Raw genomic sequence first — 5,311 nt, forward strand, 5'->3', positions numbered from 1 at the left:
ATTTACATTGTTTACGCAATGTATAATTATATTATCCTGCCCTTGTATTTAAGAACACAGTTGTTGCATAACACTGTCATATCACAAATCTTTCATAAAAATCAATTCAGTCGTTATCAAATGTTGTCACTTTTTTAGCGGTATTGCAAGACTAAAAATTTAGTTGTCATGAAGATGGGTGGATTTTGCCATCTAGTTGTGATGAAGATGGGTGGATTTTGCCATCTAGTTGTGATGTTGTTGGTGGTGGGCATATCAGGCAGCGTGGAGGGTATAACCAGCTCTGATGCGATAAAGCAATTCCTTGAGCTTCAGAACAAGCGAGAGAAGCAGTTGGAGTTCCCTTGCTTACATGGAACCGCACAGTTGCAACCTACGCCCGTAATTATGCAAGGCAGAGAAGAAATTACTGCCTACTTGAGCATTCAGAAGACTCGCCCAACGGTGAAAATATATTCTGGGGAAGCGGCCCAAATTGGACGCCTCTACAGGCAGTGAGTGCTTGGATTGATGAGAAGAAGTGGTATAATCATGCTTCTAATACTTGCACAGGCTCAGATTGCACACACTATACTCAGATTGTGTGGGCAACGACCGAAACTGTTGGGTGTGCTATTATAAAATGTAAGAACAATGACACCTGGATCATATGCAGCTATGACCCCCCGGGCAACTATATTGGTGATAGGCCTTATTGATTGGAAGCATATAGGACCTTATTTATTGTCTCTGATTGTTGGAATATTAATTGTGGTTGGTCGTTTCTCCCTGGAGCCAAACGCCCACCTACCACCCCTGACGGATTGCAGAACAGTCATAAACATGAATGCGGTAGGTAAAATTTTGAAATTCAGAAATGAGGGGGAAAACATTTTGCAAGTATAATAAAAGGAATGATTAGATTCATTCGACTAGTGAGAAGAAGACTAGATCAGAAGTTGCAAAGCAGAGAAGGCAGAGAGAAAAAGGTGATCAGCAGATCAGTCATTGCAGAGACAAAAGGAATCATTGTCGTGCCTACAGTTGCACATGGTTCTACCTATCACTCTGTAAGTTCATAGTTCATAGTGTATTGTTTTCATTCGTCCTGTTGAAGCAATGATTGCTCTAGGCGTTATTGTATGTAGCCATTAGAGTTGCAAGTTTGAAGTTTTATAAGTTTAAAGTTTTAGGGTTATTTTAGGGTTTTTTGGTTGAAGCCGAATGCTCCCAGATTTGTAATAGTTTGAATTGGACTTAAATAGAAAGCAAGTAGGCATACTTGAATCCATTGTTGTCCTTCTTCTATTCATTGCATTTGGAAAGTTTATTTGAAAGCTTCAAGTTCTGGCTTTCTGGTTTTAATGGTGAAAGTTGTTCACGCAATATATCTTCACTCAGTTAAATATTGTTAAAAGATCTTATCTCTGCTATCTCTACTGAGTTCACTCAGTATCTTCATCTACCGAGCTCCTTCTCCAGTGGCTATCGAGTTCACTCGGTAATCACAGCCTGCAGTGTCTACCGAGTTGCTCTTCTACCGAGTTCACTCGGTATCCTTTGGCTATCAAGTTGCTTGCCCTTCATTTACCGAGCTCACTTGGTAAACTCTCTTGTTGCTTGGTTTCTTTGGTTACCAAGCAAAACTGTCACTCAGTAATAGTTTGTGTCGAGAAAATTTTTAGGTTTAGGGTTGTGAGTTTTGAAGTTGTACTAATATTTCTCACATGGTATCAGAGCTTTGAGGCCCCACATCCATAGTGAGTTAGGCAAAAAAAAATTCTTGGGATATTTATCATGGCAAGAGATGAAGGAAAGATATGGCAGCAGCCACCATCATTCAATGGAGAAAATTATGATACATGGGCAAAGAAGATGAAGACCATAATGGTTGCAAATGATTTGTGGGATTTTGTGGTTAATGGATTCAATGATGTGACTGATCCAACTCAGTATGTTGCCCTCACAAATGCACAAAAGACTCATTTGAAAGAGTCAAGGAGGAAGGATGCTAAGGCATTAAGTTTGATTGAAGCAGCAATGATAAAGACAGTATTCCCAAAGATTACAGCAGCAAATTATGCAAAGGAAGCATGGGATATCCTTGAGACAAACTTCAAGGGGACTGATAAAGTCCGTATAGTAAAGCTGCAGAATATAAGGAAGGAGTTTGAGAACCTTCAGATGAAAGAAAATGAATTAGTTGTAGACTTCAGTTCAAGGACCTCCAATGTGATTAATGAACTAAAGTCAAATGGAGAAGACTATCAAGAGAAAAGGATAGTGGAAAAGATATTGAGGAGTTTACCTCATAAATATGACAATTTGGTCATGACCATAGAAGAGGCAAAAGACCTCACTGTTTTGACAATGGATGAGTTAATGGGTACACTTCAAACCCATGAGCATAGGATCAATAGATCCACATCTTCTTCTACCCAAGAGTAAGCATTCAAGGCTTAGTCAAATCCAAGAGGAAGGGGGAGAGGAAGAAATGGCACAGGCAGAAACTCTAGAGGCAAAGGCTGAGGTAATGGAGGACAAAGGAATGTTGCAGCAGAAAGCTCAGGAAGAGCAGATGGAGCAAGTAGCTCTCAAAATACTTCAAGATGAGGTAAGGAAAACTACAAATCAAATAGGAGTAATGTAGAATGCTACTACTGTCATAAATATGGGCATTATGCAAGTGAATGCTGGAAGAAGCAAAATGATCAATCAGGATAAGCAAATGTGGTTGATGTGAATATGGGAGGAGGACCCAATGCTGCTGCCATCATCATGTGTAATGTTGGTGAAGAAGGAAGCCATGAGGTTTGGTACCTCGACAGTGGATGTAGCAACCACATGAGTGGTAATGAAACTTTTTTTTCATTCATTAACAAGAGATTCAAATCAAAAATTAAGATGGGTAATAATGGAACCCTACTAGTTGTGGGCAAAGGATCTATTATGGTTTGCACCAAGAAAGGTGAGAAAAGGGAAATACAAAATGTGTATTTCGCCCCTGGTATGAAGCACAATTTGATGAGCATTGGTTAGCTCATTCAAAATGGATACAAAGTGTTGATGGAGAATGATAGGTGTATTATTCAAGAAAAGGATGGGAGCAAGAAGTTACCTGCAGCAGTTCAAATGACCAAGAACAGAATGTTTCCCTTGAGGATTGAAACATGTTTCTCATCTTAAGTTAGTGTTGCACCTCCCACACAATCAGCTCTAAGGAGTGTGATTGAAGACCCCTCACGGCTATGGCACCTTAGGTATGGTCATCTTGGCTATGCTGGTTTAAATTTATTGTCAAATAAAAGAATGGTAGAAGGTTTGCCACACATAAGAAATTCATGTGACAAGTTTGAGGCTTGTATTTTGGGTAAGCAACATAGGCTTCCCTTTAATTCTGGAAATTCTAGGAGGGCTAGATATCCATTAGAGTTAGTGCATACTGACCTAGTCGGTCCTACGCAAGTTACTTCCATTGGGGGGAGTACTTATTTCATGACATTTATTGATGATTTCATTTGTAGGACATGGGTGTATTTCCTAAAGAATAAATTTGAAGCATTTGATAAATTTGTAGAATTTAAAACCCAGGCTGAAAGAGAATGTGGATACTATATCAAAGTCCTAAGATCAGATAGAGGAGAGGAGTATACCTTCAATTCTTTTGTAAATTTTTGCAGGAAACATGGCATAAAGAAAGAGCTCACAACCAGCTATACACCACAACAGAATCGAGTGGATGAAAGAAAGAACAGGACCATTGTTTAAATGGCAAGGAGCATGATGAAAGAGAAAGGTCTCCCAACTAAATTTTGGGGAGAGGTTGTGGCAACAGAAGTTTACCTAATTAATAGGTGTCCCACAAAGGCAGTCTGTGATAGAATTCCAATGGAAGCATGGTCATGAAGAAGATGGATAGTTGAACACTTAAGGGTGTTTGGATGTGTAGCATATGCACATGTGCCTAAAGAGCAAAGGAAAAAATTTGATGACAAAGGTGTGAAATACATTTTCACAGGGTAGAGCCCAGAATGGAAGGCATACAGATTGTATGACCCATTGAACAACATGATGATGCTTTCAAGAGATGTGGAATTTCTTGAAAATTAGTCTTGGTATGGACAAATTGATGAGTCACCAAGCACTTCAAGTAAAGTGCCATTTATGAGTGAAGAGGATGCTGATGAACAACAAGAAGGAGCAAATAGAAGAAGAGGCAAGCAGCCTCAATCATTACTGAGCTCCTCTAGGCATGACTGAGTGTCAGTGCCAAGCAGTAGCAGCCAAGATTCTAATCCCACACTCTCCTCCCTATTACCAAAAATGACCAAGAGTCTTAGGGAGATATACCAAGATGAAAGATATGAAGATTATGATGAGAGTTTTAATTTTGCATTATTTTCTCATAGTGATCCAATATATTTTGAAGAAGCTATTAAGCAGAAGAAATGGTGTAAGGCCATGGATGAGGAAATAGATGCTATAAAAAGGAATGAGACATGAGAGCTAACTGAATTTCCTCCCAAGAAGCAAGTGATTAGAGTGAAATGGGTCTACAAGACCAAATGTAATGCTGAAGGCAAGATTGATAGGCATAAGGCAAGGCTAGTAGTCAAGGGCTACAAATAGTAGTATGGAAGAGACTATGATGAGACCTATGCCTCGGTTGCAAGAATGGAAACCGTGCGTGCTATCATAGCAATTGCAGCTTAGCACAAGTGGAAGGTATTTCAAATGGATGTGAAGTATGCCTTCATAAATGGTGTATTGAAAGAAGAAGTGTATGTGGATCAGCCACCTGGTTATGAAGTTGCATGTGAATAGAACAAAGTTTATAGATTGAGGAGAGCTCTTTATGGGCTCAAGCAAGCTCCATAGGCATGGTACAGTAGGATTGACTCATATTTGATGAGCAATGGCTTTAACAAAAGCAATGTTGAGCCCACTCTTCTCATCAAGGTAGCAGATGGAAATGCTTTGATTGTTGTCTTGTATGTAGATGACTTAATTTTTACTAAAAATGACAAGACTCTAATTGGTGAGTTCAAAGAGGTCATGAAAAGTGAATTTGAAAAGACAGACCTAGGTCTCTTGAAATATTTTATAGGCATAGAAGTAAAACAAATGTATGATGGCATCTTCATCTCTCAAGAAAAGTATGCAGGGTAGATCTTGGAGAGATTTAAAATGCAGAATAGTAAGGCAGCCCCCACACCAACAACAGTAGGTCTAAAGTTGAGCAAGGAAGACTCTAGCAAGAGAGTGGATCCAACACTATACAAGAGTATGGTTGGAAGTTTAATGTATTTGACTGCAATTCGGCCAGACCTAA

The 5,311-nt window shown here is 39.3% G+C and overlaps 1 pseudogene; it reads left to right on the forward strand.

Moving 5' to 3' along the window:
- Window positions 1-207: 207 nt before the first annotated feature.
- Window positions 208-698, forward strand: LOC149557642 (pathogenesis-related protein PR-1 pseudogene; annotated as a pseudogene).
- Window positions 699-5,311: the final 4,613 nt, after the last annotated feature.

The sequence above is a fragment of the Cupressus sempervirens genome, chromosome 5, assembly GCF_028749045.1.
Source record: "Cupressus sempervirens isolate cs-2001-9-10 chromosome 5, ASM2874904v1, whole genome shotgun sequence".
Lineage (NCBI taxonomy): Eukaryota > Viridiplantae > Streptophyta > Pinopsida > Cupressales > Cupressaceae > Cupressus > Cupressus sempervirens.